The sequence below is a fragment of the Sinohyriopsis cumingii genome, chromosome 7 (genome assembly GCF_028554795.1).
Source record: "Sinohyriopsis cumingii isolate HCF-2022 chromosome 7, ASM2855479v2, whole genome shotgun sequence".
Taxonomy (NCBI): Eukaryota; Metazoa; Mollusca; class Bivalvia; order Unionida; family Unionidae; genus Sinohyriopsis; species Sinohyriopsis cumingii.
The window spans coordinates 29,555,259-29,570,087 of record NC_142967.1 but is presented as its reverse complement, the minus strand read 5'-3'; the positions used below and the strand labels follow the sequence as shown (position 1 = coordinate 29,570,087).

The 14,829-nt window shown below is 37.2% G+C and overlaps 1 protein-coding gene across 2 annotated transcripts in view; it reads left to right on the top strand.

The window, feature by feature from the left end:
- The window catches only part of LOC149794952 (polycomb group RING finger protein 3-like), a 39,390-nt gene that overhangs the window by 7,383 nt on the left and 17,178 nt on the right, over positions 1-14,829 (top strand). Inside the window, exon 1 of one of the 2 annotated variants that reach the window (XM_089964010.1) lies at positions 11,483-11,563. The exons of the other annotated variant lie outside the window; for it this stretch is intronic. The gene's annotated coding sequence lies outside the window, so the exon portion shown is untranslated. Of the gene's footprint in view, positions 1-11,482; positions 11,564-14,829 lie in introns of those variants that run through there. 2 annotated transcript variants of the gene reach the window in all.

The following is a 14,829-nucleotide window of genomic DNA, read 5'->3' as shown; positions in this document are numbered from 1 at the left end:
AGAAAGCTTGCCAGTAGCTTCTCGTGGGTCGGTAGTTATTTCTGGGGTTTTCGCGGGTTCTTCCTCCACCATTAATACTGGCCGCCATGTATAACCTGTCGTGTGCTGAAAATGGCGTTAAACCCTACAACAACTACAACAATGTCTTCTCCTAACATTATGTCGAAAATGACCAGATGGGTTTGACTAGCGTCAGACACGACCCCGTCGTCTTCGCTAGTAATGCCTTCCACGAATACGGTGGAATCGCCTTGACTTTCTCGCAAGAGGCTGTACACCGATTGCCAGTCTTTGTAACATCACATGATCCGTTGAGGTGGACGATCGATCAAATGAGGTTTGTCTTCAATCAAACGTTTGACAAATTCGGTTTTGCCTGAACCGCTAGGTCCGGCAATTAACATGTTAAAGGGATGGCGAAGATACAAGGCCTCCCAACTAGCAAGATCTACGTGTTCGTCGATGACTTTGAAAGAGACAGTAGAGGTAGCCATAGTGTAGGTAATGTCACTTTTGACAGGAAGACAAACAAGACAACAGCTTTTATACTTTTTCAGGACATGTTCATAGATTTTTTTCAAATTGTTTTCAAAATGGAACAACAAGAAAGATAAAAAAAATACATAAAAGCCAAATGGATAGGGACATTGTGTAATGTTCTTTGAGTCTCTAAACTTCCCATGATGTCCTGCTGAATCGCTGAGGTCACAGCGTACGGCATCCCTGCAATCGCAAGGTACAGCATCGCACTCCACTTGCGAATCCTCGAACTTGAATGATGTCTGTTTCATAGTAATCATCTCTCTTGCTTGGTCTTTGTACTTACAATGACCTATCGATCTTGGAGGTTTCCCTTTTTATATGCTGACCAATATCGACGTGTCCGTTCGGCAAAGTGAAGTGATTTTGAAGCCGAACTCGCTCCTGGTACACGATTTAATACCCTTTTTCCAAAGGTCGATTATCGATTTTGTGTGGGGGTAAACGTAAAATCTTGTGCGGTTCGCAATTGGTAACTTTAAAGTTTCCATCCTGTCCAGACTGCATGTCTTCTTTAAATACGCCAAAATTCACCAGTCGACTGTTGCGATAAATGAGAGTCAAGCGTTTTACTTTACACTCCGTGTGCACTTTTCCTTGTGGGTCCCGGTATTCGTAGCCGTAAGTCGACCGCCACTAACAAAATTTATAATCTTGTCGTCAGGGTGCTTGTCCGCCCAGGCTTCTAAACGGTCTCCTTTGATGTCAGGGTGCCGATGACTCTACCGATCGATGTAGATGCAACTGTCCGTGTGAAAATACAGGACGTGATCTCCTAGCAGTTCTAAAGCTTCGTAAAATTTTAAGCTAGCATGGTCTGTCGTGTAAGCCGCACTGATGACATTTACAAATTCGTCAGCTTCTGCAAAGTCCAGTTTCTCTTCGTAACTGACTATGATCAAGTCCTCACGACGGACGTCCACGTGTTTCATGTATTTGGTTTTATCGTGAATCATCTGGAAGTAGCGGCAAGGATCGGACAAATACGTCGTCTTGGGTAAAAACGGTCGTTGTGCCATTTTACCCCACAAGTAATTTAAACATTCCTTTGGCAAACGATCGCCTTCCTTCTATTTTCTCCACGTGTGGTCAAAAGTGATGTCTGCCTGCTTCCATTATTTCTCTTTGAATTTCTTTTGGAGTGTGGCACCAGAAAGGATAGCGGCTCGCTTCTTGTTTCAGTATTAAAAAAGGCATGCACGTAGTCTGCAAAAATAGCTTTCTGAGTTTGGTCGCCCTTGTGGTATTTTTCTGCCTTAGGAAAGTAGTAAATTTCGTACACTTCTAACAATTGGTATCGCAGATCCAGAACTTTGAACAAGTCCACGCTGACATACGTTCCTGTCAAGACGTGTTCTTCCTGGGTGTGCTGACAAGCCTGGTCTTGACTGCACGTTTTGGCACAAGTACGGCAGGTAGGTGCCCTGATGAAAAGTGACAATATTTGCACACGTAAGGATACAACGAACACACGTCCAAGTATCTGATTTCTTCTCCTTTCTCCTAGTCGACTTGGTGCAGCAAACAGGTGGTATTCGTCCGTCCGTGGGTTCAGAGGGTCCACCAACTAGTAACTTCCCACGATATGTTAAAATTCGTGATCGGGTTTCAAACGGTGATCGTACTCGTGTTACCACATTGCCACCACATGGTATCCTTGCTGTTCTAACTTCAAGTGCCGCTAACAGGTGGCCTGGTACAAGTCTTCGATGATACTTTGTAAACATTGATGTTTAGTGTGACGTTGAGGGTAGCAGATGTGACATCTGTGAAAAAGCACCCGTGAAACTCGTACACGATATTGGGGTTTTCTAGGTCCAACCATACACCGAATACCTTCCGAAAGTCATTTCGCCTCCTCCGTTTCAGCCGTACGGGATCCAGTTGTCCTCCTTGTCTCGCGAGCAATGTAGCCATCGTAGGGCTTTGACCGAGTATTGACGTACCACAAAATTCGTTGTTTGAGAGCTTATGACATTCGGGCATGAATCGTTGGCGGTACACTAAGAAAAACCCTTTGGCAATGGTACTGGATTCTTTCAAAGGATCGAACCCTCCGTGCTCCATAAAGAGTTCTCAGATTCTCCAAAGCAACGCCGTAAAATATCCACGTATAAACGAAAGTACTTTAAAATTTCTTCCTGAAAGTCGAAATGGTCCGAGCCGTGAGTGTGGTACCAAGCGTAGTAAGCTTCTCGTTGTTCGGTGAGCATGTTGTCGGGGTTGTAGTAGTGATCCTCAGGCAAATATAGTAGAACGGATTGCTGATCGGCTTTGGTATTGAAAAAGTGCGGAAATAGCCTTTGGCCATTTCTGTCATTCCAAACGTTTTAGGCATTCGACTCAAAGACATGGCCAAATAAGTCATCGAATCTTTAAACTGCACTTACCCCGCGTGCATGGAAATGATTTCGGCTCCGTTGAAAGTCACGTTCGGACGTTCGGTACTTTGTTCCGTATGGAATCTAAAAAGAAACTGTCCATCGTACCCCGAGATATTGTGAGCCATCACCGTGGCAAGGCGATGACAATCTCCGTAACGTTCGATGTCCTCTTGGCTTCACGTCTCGTCGATGAGGTCTAAGATAATAATAATAATAATAATAATAATAATAATAAAAATAATAATAATATTGAGGACTTTTTATATCGCCTAATCTTTAGAAGCTGTAAACGCTTTACAACATTAGACAACACCTATAACATAAAAAACATGTATAATGATATGATTACAAGAAACAAACACCATGAAATTAGAAAACATAAAAAATGCTGAAATATTTAAGGTAGGAAACAAATTTTGTGTTTGATTCTGGATCAAATGGATAGCCAGTGTAAGTCACAGAGCAAAGGGAGATGTTCTCTAATCGTGGTACTCTATGGATGATCCGAGCAGCGGTATTTTGAACTTTTTGAAGTTTCTGGAGTAGATATTGAGACAAACCAGACAGAATTGAGCAACAATAGTCAAGTCTTGAAAGTACTAATGAACACACAAGTGTTTTACTGCATCAACTGAAAGATATTTGCGAATGGAGCTGATGCATCTCAGCTCAAGATATGCAGCCTTGCATATGTTCATGACTTGTTGGTGCAATGTGAGAGTACTGTCCAGAGTGACACCTAGGTTTCGTACTGACTGTGTGAATTTAATGTTGGTGTTGCTGATATTTATTGTTTGAGGTAAAGGTTGTGAATGAGAAAGTCTTTGTGTTGTGATCAGAATGGCCTCAGTTTTATCATCATTCATCTACAGCTTGTTACATGTCATACATGATTTCACATCAGAAATGAACATCTCTACACCTTGGATGGTAGCATCAACTTCAGATGGATGGCTAGATTTGTATATTTGGGTGTCATCGGCGTACAATTGGTGAGACACTGGATGATGATCTATGACACTTGAGAGCGGCTGAGTGTATAGAATGAAGAGAACATGTCCAAGAACAGACCCCTGTGGAACACCACAACATAGATTGACTGGGCTGGAGTGTATTCCATTTACAGACACAATTTATGTCCTGTTGACCAAGTAGGACTTGAACCACAGTAAGGCTGTATCATGAATGCCAAATACATGCTGAAGACGGTGAAGTAATATATCATGGCATATTGTGTCAAATGCTGCAGACAAATCAAGGAGGGTGAGGACTGTAATCTTTCCGCTATCCAAAGCAGGGAAAATGTCATTAACTCGTTTTAAAAGAGTAGTTTCAGTACTGTGGCAAGGGCGATATGCAGATTGTACATTGCTAAAAAGACTGTTTGAAATTGAATTCAGATGAGATACAAGCTGGGATAGAAAACCCTTTTCTAAGACTTTTTATATGAATGGGAGATTAGAAACTGGGAGGTAGTTCATTAAATCGTTATAGTCAAGTGTTGGTTTCTTCAGCAGAGGCTTTACAATGGCAGTTTTGAAAAATGATGGGAATTCCCTGGATGAGAGAGAGGTATTAATAACATCAGTTCGTGAAGGCAATACTGGATCTAAGCACTCAAGCAGCAGTGATGATGGAATTGGATCAAGTTCACATGACTTTGGTGGACTCTTCATCACGACTGTATGTACGAAATCCATAGAGACAGGTTCAAATGCTGCTAATGGTTGGCGCTGAAATTATGTATCCCAACTGCATGGTGACGATGAGTCAAATGAAATTGTGGTGTCAAGCTTATCTCTAATGGTTTGTACTTTGCCATCGAAGAAATTTGCAAACATACCCGGAAGGTCGACTGGAGAGAAGGTAGTTGGAAGTGGTGTACATAGGTTCTTTGACATTAGCTTGTTAGTAATCTCGAAAAGCTCTTTGCAGCTCCTTTGGGCGATATCGGCATGCGTGTTCGGTCCTCGAAAGAATTTTTTACGTCCTTCAGGAGCTTTCTGCAGTGAGGGAAATGACTCAAGATATGCTTTTGGATGCACTTCTAGCACGTCGGTCAGCCAAGCAGAAATAAGGAATGTGAATACCAATCTCTTGCATGCATTCGAATCGAAAAAGATGAAATTGCCTTTCTTCTGGTCGTCTTCCTCTTCATGTTTGGAATGTATTTTTGAATGAAGCATTCGTGTTCCAAGTCCATGATTTGGCGACAACTGTGACATCGTGTTTTTCCTGAACATACCTGTGCCTTGGCATTACTGATACGTTTGCCGTGTCCACAAGTAGGGCACACTCTTAGGACTTGTCAAGCACTTTTCTGCTGTGAACCTTGCGTCTTAAGATGTTGTTGGTAACAGGTTGGACTGACAAAAGTACACTGACAAGCAGGGCAATGCACTCGTTGTTGCCCTTTGTCCAGACAGGGTTTAGAGGCCAAACATCCTGAGCATTTCTATCCACAATGCTTGTGTTGCCATATTCAGATTTCTCACAATAATTACTGTATAGGTGGCGCTATACAGTTTCGCATTTTGCATAGGGTTAGGAATTTAAAGAAAAAGAATGTCCCCGGCTTTCCTCACTGGTTATACTGGCTATTTAAAAAAGACCTTGTATATCTTAGGTATAATGCAAAGAACCTTTAATTCCCTTTATTTTGGTGTATGATTGATGGGTGTACTATGGGTTATAGAGTATACAGCTTGGCCTTACTTCAAATGTGCACCTTTCAAAAAAGTGCTAGCTCTACTTGGTCATTTTCACTTCCTGAACTTCAGAGGTCAATTGTATAAAAAAGAGCCGATAACTTTTTTTACATTTTATATATTTGGTAATTCATTCATTGCACTTTCAGAAGCTGGTATTGTCTAGTCTGGCAAAATTCATTTTCCCTATTTTAATAGCTGCTATGTATAGTGTACTTTAGACTAATTCAGACTGACTTTTTAACACAAGGGAGCAGTCATTTTAGTTAGCAGTGTGCTTAAATCATGTAAAATTTCCAAAAGTACAATATACAAAAGAAATATCATCCACATTACATTAATGTAGCATAGAGGTATGCAAACATTCTCTCCACTGTGCATGTTTTAAATGCAAACTACTTCACCTTACATACGTCACTCTCTCAAAAGTACATATTATCTGGTGAGCGCCACCATAAAGAAGATGTAGGTATTATTTTTTATGATTTAATTATGTTTATATGGCTGAAACATTTAAGTCGCAAGCATCAAAACAATCCTTATGAATAATTCTCCTGCCTTTTTCCCCACAGAACAGTATTTATGAGAGTCAGAGTCTCTAATAAGTCCAGCCTACCCCCCCCCCATGATAAAAGTGAGCTATTTTAAGAATGCACATTACATTTTGTAAACATAGCAACCAATGTTATGCTGAATGACAGGAACATGAAACTAGCCAGAATTATTTCTGAGATATCAACAATGAATTTTACAATTAGAAAAGGGAGGTAACTCATCAGCTTCATAAAGGTCAAAGGTCAAAGTGTAAAATATTTGCCTATTGTTTAATATGGAAGAAGCGAATTCACTTTCTCTTCATTTATTTTTTTATTTCATTGCAAATAAATGAAAGAAACATTTTCACCATATATTTCTGTCACTTATTGCAACAGTTTTAAATTTAAGTTGACTCTATTTCTATATTCTAAGTCTTCTAATTTCCCCATAATTAAGGTCACTACTCACACAAATATACCTCATGGCAAATTATGTAAGCAAGAGAAAAATGATCATAATTAGCTTATTTTCATGCTTAAATGCAATATGAATGTACCATTTTATTCAGAACATCATACATAATTATATGAAAATAAAAAAAAATAATTGCAAACATTTTTTTATTTTCTTTAAGGTGGCGCTATACAGTTTCGCATTTTGCATAGGGTTAGGAATTTAAAGAAAAAGAATGTCCCCGGCTTTCCTCACTGGTTATACTGGCTATTTAAAAAAGACCTTGTATATCTTAGGTATAATGCAAAGAACCTTTAATTCCCTTTATTTTGGTGTATGATTGATGGGTGTACTATGGGTTATAGAGTATACAGCTTGGCCTTACTTCAAATGTGCACCTTTCAAAAAAGTGCTAGCTCTACTTGGTCATTTTCACTTCCTGAACTTCAGAGGTCAATTGTATAAAAAAGAGCCGATAACTTTTTTTACATTTTATATATTTGGTAATTCATTCATTGCACTTTCAGAAGCTGGTATTGTCTAGTCTGGCAAAATTCATTTTCCCTATTTTAATAGCTGCTATGTATAGTGTACTTTAGACTAATTCAGACTGACTTTTTAACACAAGGGAGCAGTCATTTTAGTTAGCAGTGTGCTTAAATCATGTAAAATTTCCAAAAGTACAATATACAAAAGAAATATCATCCACATTACATTAATGTAGCATAGAGGTATGCAAACATTCTCTCCACTGTGCATGTTTTAAATGCAAACTACTTCACCTTACATACGTCACTCTCTCAAAAGTACATATTATCTGGTGAGCGCCACCATAAAGAAGATGTAGGTATTATTTTTTATGATTTAATTATGTTTATATGGCTGAAACATTTAAGTCGCAAGCATCAAAACAATCCTTATGAATAATTCTCCTGCCTTTTTCCCCACAGAACAGTATTTATGAGAGTCAGAGTCTCTAATAAGTCCAGCCTACCCCCCCCCCATGATAAAAGTGAGCTATTTTAAGAATGCACATTACATTTTGTAAACATAGCAACCAATGTTATGCTGAATGACAGGAACATGAAACTAGCCAGAATTATTTCTGAGATATCAACAATGAATTTTACAATTAGAAAAGGGAGGTAACTCATCAGCTTCATAAAGGTCAAAGGTCAAAGTGTAAAATATTTGCCTATTGTTTAATATGGAAGAAGCGAATTCACTTTCTCTTCATTTATTTTTTTATTTCATTGCAAATAAATGAAAGAAACATTTTCACCATATATTTCTGTCACTTATTGCAACAGTTTTAAATTTAAGTTGACTCTATTTCTATATTCTAAGTCTTCTAATTTCCCCATAATTAAGGTCACTACTCACACAAATATACCTCATGGCAAATTATGTAAGCAAGAGAAAAATGATCATAATTAGCTTATTTTCATGCTTAAATGCAATATGAATGTACCATTTTATTCAGAACATCATACATAATTATATGAAAATAAAAAAAAATAATTGCAAACATTTTTTTATTTTCTTTAAGGTGGCGCTATACAGTTTCGCATTTTGCATAGGGTTAGGAATTTAAAGAAAAAGAATGTCCCCGGCTTTCCTCACTGGTTATACTGGCTATTTAAAAAAGACCTTGTATATCTTAGGTATAATGCAAAGAACCTTTAATTCCCTTTATTTTGGTGTATGATTGATGGGTGTACTATGGGTTATAGAGTATACAGCTTGGCCTTACTTCAAATGTGCACCTTTCAAAAAAGTGCTAGCTCTACTTGGTCATTTTCACTTCCTGAACTTCAGAGGTCAATTGTATAAAAAAGAGCCGATAACTTTTTTTACATTTTATATATTTGGTAATTCATTCATTGCACTTTCAGAAGCTGGTATTGTCTAGTCTGGCAAAATTCATTTTCCCTATTTTAATAGCTGCTATGTATAGTGTACTTTAGACTAATTCAGACTGACTTTTTAACACAAGGGAGCAGTCATTTTAGTTAGCAGTGTGCTTAAATCATGTAAAATTTCCAAAAGTACAATATACAAAAGAAATATCATCCACATTACATTAATGTAGCATAGAGGTATGCAAACATTCTCTCCACTGTGCATGTTTTAAATGCAAACTACTTCACCTTACATACGTCACTCTCTCAAAAGTACATATTATCTGGTGAGCGCCACCATACCAGGAATGGAGAGATACTGGTGATGGCATCGAAATGTTCATCGTTATAATAGACGTGAATGTATTTTCCGTCATTGAAATCATTGCCTCAAAACAACAGAGGTCTGCGCACTTCTTGGGGATGCACAAAACGTCTTGCAATTTTTGTATTTCAGGAATGCCACAAGCTGTGTCTTTAGATAGCCCCACTTGTTTCAACATGAGTTCTGCTTCTCTTTGTTGTTTGGGTCGGTTCGATCGTCGATTGTTCTCCCATGCTCTTTTCCATGCTGCGTGTCGTTCTTGTCGGCATACGTTCGTCCCACTACGATGGCTTGGGTCTTGACGGTTGTTAATTTGAACGAGACTACACTTGATGATGCGAAGGTCGTCCACCAATAACACCTTTTTGCGTCTTTTGCCTTGGGGACGATGAACGTGGGTCATGAACAGTGTGGTTTTTCAATCGGTGATGTGAAACTTCTCGTTGGATTGTTGCACGTAAAGAATCTTGTCATTGACTTTGGAAGGTGTCAGTTCTACTGGGCTGCTAAACTCGATCCTAATGAGGGACTTCAAACTGTCGTGATGAATGGAAAGTCTCAGGCGATCGTCTTCTTTGGCTTGACATTGCCGTTTGAATGTGGTTAACAAAGAATCCCACACCACAGTGATGAACCCCTCTGCTCTCTCCAATTCTACTTCGGACCTGAAATCCTTTAACTTCAAGGTGTAAGTGTATGCCGTGGTTCTAAATTTTCTAGAGAAGCGCTTTTTCGTCCCTCGAATGTGGTAGTACTTTTGAGGGTTTGCTATTGGTGGTGGTTAACCTTGGTTTGGTGTAGACTCTCTGTGTCTGGATTCTGGCTCACTCGTGTCATCTTCAAAATCGCTGGCATAACTTTGAGCCAAGATTTCAGCTACTGTGCGATGCGATAAGTCACGTTTCTGCCTCTTACTTTCTTCTCCTTTCTCCACGAAATGAGAGATCATTTCATCTTCACTGCAAAAGGTCAAATGGCTACATTTTAAACGTCATGGGTCCCTTTATATCCATGTCAGGCCAGTGTATATATATAAAGGGTCAGTGTCTTCCCTTCCAGTGTTCTTTTCACTCACAAACCGACCAGAACGATGGAAGAGCCAACACAGATCGAACATCTATCAGAGCTTTGCGAGGTGTTATACGAAAGTTTTCTTCGGACAAGCCGACGGACTACTCACCCTCCTTTCAAGATAAAAGTCAAGATACTTGCTAGATCTGTATGAAGAAAGGGCATTGGGTTACAGAATGTCCAGACCGTCAAAAAGCAAGATATGTATCAGAAAAGACAAAAGTCAAGTTTCCTGTTATCATTGTCAAGAGAAAGGACATTGGTCTTCAGAATGCCCTAAGAATCTACAGGAGCAAGAGGAAGATAGGGGTTCTGAACAGGAAGAAGGGGTACCCTCCCCAAAGGAAGAACTCAGACACCTACAGAAAGAGAAAAAGAAAAGAAAAGAAGACGAGGAGAACGTAAGGAAGAAGAGGAGGATAAACCTGTGAAAGTGAAGAAGTTTTAAAAAAAAACAAAGAGAGTGAATAAAAACACAGAAGTCTATGGACTTTTAAAAGTGTTGTGTTCTGTTGTGAATTGGATTGTAAAAGTTGTACCAGAATAGACCAGACAGAAAACGTGTCTTTTGGTTTTGATTTTTAGAATATGGACTCACACACACACACACACACACACACACACACACACACACACACACACATCCATCATGGGGGAAAAGTGGGATTTTGAGTTTTAATTGATTTTGGCAAAATGAATACTATCACTTTTCGGGGGAAGTGGTGGCCCTGAAAAGGACCGCTGTGTGTTGGTTTTTATAAAAATCAAACACACAACGGTCCTTTTCAGGGCCACTCATATGCCTCGAAAAGATTTTTATTCTCTTTGTCTAAAACTTTTAGCCGATTTTAGGTGTTGTATATGTCAATGTCTATATCCCGCCAGTCCCAACCCCGCCAAATGTTGTTTTATTGGTATAGTTTATAAACTAGCTAAACTTACCCGCCACCCGCTGAACTAGATGAACTTACCCGCTACCCGCCATTCACTAAACCTACCAGCCACCCGCTACCCACTGTCACTGTTTGCAGTATGGTCCTATTGAGGTCAACTCCTTGCCACATTGTTGCCGACATCTATTTAACTGCTTTAATACTTATTAATAAAATGTCGCAATGATGTCATACAATCCACATATGATACTTTTAAATCAAGTTATTGTGTTACATATTCTCACCGTAATGCAATACAATCCCACCGTGACTTAGTTTTGACGTAATTGTGTAGTATAGGATAGGTGATTTCTGTATGGATGCATTCTGCGAAGATCTGTATACGGAGTAGAACGAATAGTTTTTAAAATTTATAAAGGTCGGACTTCCTATCTCGCGTACAGCTAAAACAAAATAAAAAATAGCACAGTGAAATAACCATAGCAACACTGAAAGTGCAATTAGTGCACGCAGAATTGTTGCAAGGGTGAGTACCTCGTATCACTTTTGCGAGCACCGTGTTCTTAATGTCGAGTTATTTCCCTTATATATGGAACATTATTGTAAGACGCATTTTCATTGGTTGTTTAGGAACTACGATCCAATCATGTTTCTTCTTACACGTACAACAGTCAAAAGAAACAGTTGACAAAAGCAAGATGTAGCTTATCAAAAGAATTGGAAGTTTACGTTATGGCATGTAGGAAAAAAGGTACAGATTTCGTTTTTAATATAATTACTTGAATCCATGAACATGTTAAATATTCAGTTTGTTTGAATTTATAAACACTCTCCGTTTGTAGGATTATGATTTCGAACAGTTAGTTTCCAGGGTAGTGACTGATGGGTGGGTGTGCTTTTTGGAGTATGCTTCAGTCTTGTTTTACATAACATAAATCTTTTTCAGGCATGTGTACGTTTATAAACGAAAATACAGTAGATATTGCCCTACTTGGCACCGTTTATAACTGAATGTAGACAGGCAGTTATTTGTAAACATATGTAGCCTACTAAGAACAGATTATGTACCATCATCATGCAATATCGCTACACTTCTTTCTACACACACACACACAGATATATATATATATATATATATATATATATATATATATATATATATATATATATATATTCTGGAGAAATCATCATTGATGTATTTCACAGTAGCTTCATTTCTATATATACTTCTTTATGGTTGATATCTTCATTTCAGACACAAGTTCTTCTGGTAAAAAATGCTCATAAAATGTCAGTAATATTTTTTCATGTACTCATCTTGGTATGTTAACATCCAGGAGAGGCAATCTATTATTGGAAAGTTTGTGTTACTTCATGTATTTTGATGCATTCCAATGAATCTGGTTCAACCCATCCTCTATACGTTCTTTTCCTATTGTTAATACTGGATATACTTTGTTTTGTGTTGCAAAACATGTCATATTTTAATGAGTGGCAATGCTACAAGTTAAAATATAGGGCTCTTTTGTACCTCAAGATGAAATTTATTCAGTATTTATGCAAGATCATAACATTTTTTTATATACCACACTTGCTCCGGTAACTAAGCTGGGTGCATAGAAACACTGGAACACACTGAAACGCCAGAACGCAATAGAAACACTGAAATGCAATTCATTTGTATCGTATATATTGTGTATATTGGTTGTAAATGTATAATTCATATCTGTGACATTTAATATTAGTTATATAATAAATTAATATGTACTTTCTTTTCTGCAAGTGATGCAACATCAAACTAAAAAGAAGCTAGAAACTGCGCATTTTGGTGACAGTTCGTAAAGTAACAAAATTTAATACTATCAGCGTGTATTGCAATTTATACGTAAGTTTATTCCTTTAGCTATTAATAATAAACACATATTAATATTGATCACTTAAGTTGATTATTACATTGTGGTTATTAATAATTACATTTTACTTATTATCATATATATAGAGAGAGAGAGAGAGAGAGAGAGAGAGAGAGAGAGAGAGAGAGAGTATTAGTCAGAGTATGAAAATGCTAGATTTATGAGACTGTATCTTTATCATGAATATTTTATTAAACACTAATAGTGTCCAACAAAACATACATATTAAAAAGCATGTCTTCCATGTGGTACAAGAAATGACTGTTTGATAAATCCTATATTATTTTTGCTTTCTTCCATTAATCGCGGAAATTCAACCTTTAAAAATCAACCAGCATTCATTCTTGCCTTCCCTCACTGAAATAAAGATTTTTTAAACAGTAGCCATTGCCATTGGAGTTCAATACACTATCATACGTATTTAATCTGCTAATCATGTGGACTTGTACTGTGTGTCTTTTTACTCAAATACACTCTAATATACTCAAATATACCCATTAAATATACTTTGGTGGTATGGTTTTTATTCAGAAAATATATCAGTACGAACAGTAATTTGAAAGATACAAAAAATTTCCATGTTGAAGTTACTCAAAATATCAGAAAACAGAAAATAATAGTTCATTAAAAGATATATGAATTTGAAATGAAAGTATAAATTATGATGGATTAAACGTTATGAGTGAAGGGAAGAAAGCAGAACAAGTATCATATATCTGAAGTTAACCAGTAGTTCAGTCAGGAGTGTCTCAGTAATCACTATAAAAAAATGTTAAAATCGTATGACACATCAAGCTCTGTTTAGACTGGATGCATGGGAAAGCCATGTGATTTGCAGAGACTTGTATTCGTGTCTCAGTTGGGATTATCAAAGTGTTGTGACGTAATAAATACTAATTATACAGAAAACATGTAAAAGAAGTTTGAAATGCACAATGTAATCGCTGATTCTTTCCTGAAACCGACACTGCAATCTGTATAATCTGCAAAGGTCTGACGTTTGCTATCAGTGGTTCACTAGAAACTTGGTGTTAATCTTCACTGACCAGTGCTTCATTTTTTGCAGCTTAATGTTTTAGCAATATATGCAAATAATGCCATTTACAAAGAAGTGAATACATATGGGTATCGAAGAAAAGCTGTCATAAAAGGAAAACTCTACTTTTTTTTCTTATTATTATTATCATTGAACAATCGATATGAAAATTGTAACTACTCTGAATCACAGGACCCAAAAAAAATTTGTCATGTAAATTCCAAAACGAATACGGAAATAATTCTTGATTGTTATACTTACACTGTAAGGCTATTTAAATTGCTGATTTTCACGAAGTTCATTCATCCGGGCATTATTAATAAATCATTACTAATATGTATTTATTAGTAATAGATTAAGCATTAAACTTATGTAAAAATTGTATTAGACACTATTGATAGTAAATGTTATTTTCTTTTTTTTTAAAATGTCGCAAATTTCACAATTTACAGGTATGGTATATACGATATTGCGTTTCAGTGTGTTCCGGTGTTTCTATGCACCGAACTAAGCTTACAAGATTGAACTCAATTTTCAGCATATGACAGCCTTTTTCATAAATCCACCAGACATTCAACCCTATTTACAGCCTGATATAAATGTCAGTAGCTTTCAGTAAATTACATTTTTGTCATGTAAACGTTTTTACCCCCATCTAATCACAAAGCATATCTGATTTAGCAATGCATCACTACAGATTTATTATTGTTGTCCAAGTAGTAAGGGGAAATAGATAAGCAGAATAAAGTCAGATTTTTTCAGCAAACAGTAATATCCCTGTCTGAAAGGTTATTAATTTACATTTTTATCTTCTAGCTCATTTGAGTGCTCATTTTTCTTGCTGCATGTATAAATTCTGCAGTCAACACACAATGAAACATTGCATGGCATAATGGAGAATCGTATATGTTCACATGCGTACATATGAGGATATATTTTTCACATGTGAAAATATAGGAATGAAATGTATGGTAACTATTTTGCCCAAAATTTTTTATGTTTCAGATTTAAGTACATAATAAACTGTTGTACATAAGGTCAGTGGCAAAATTATATGGCAAAGCAGCA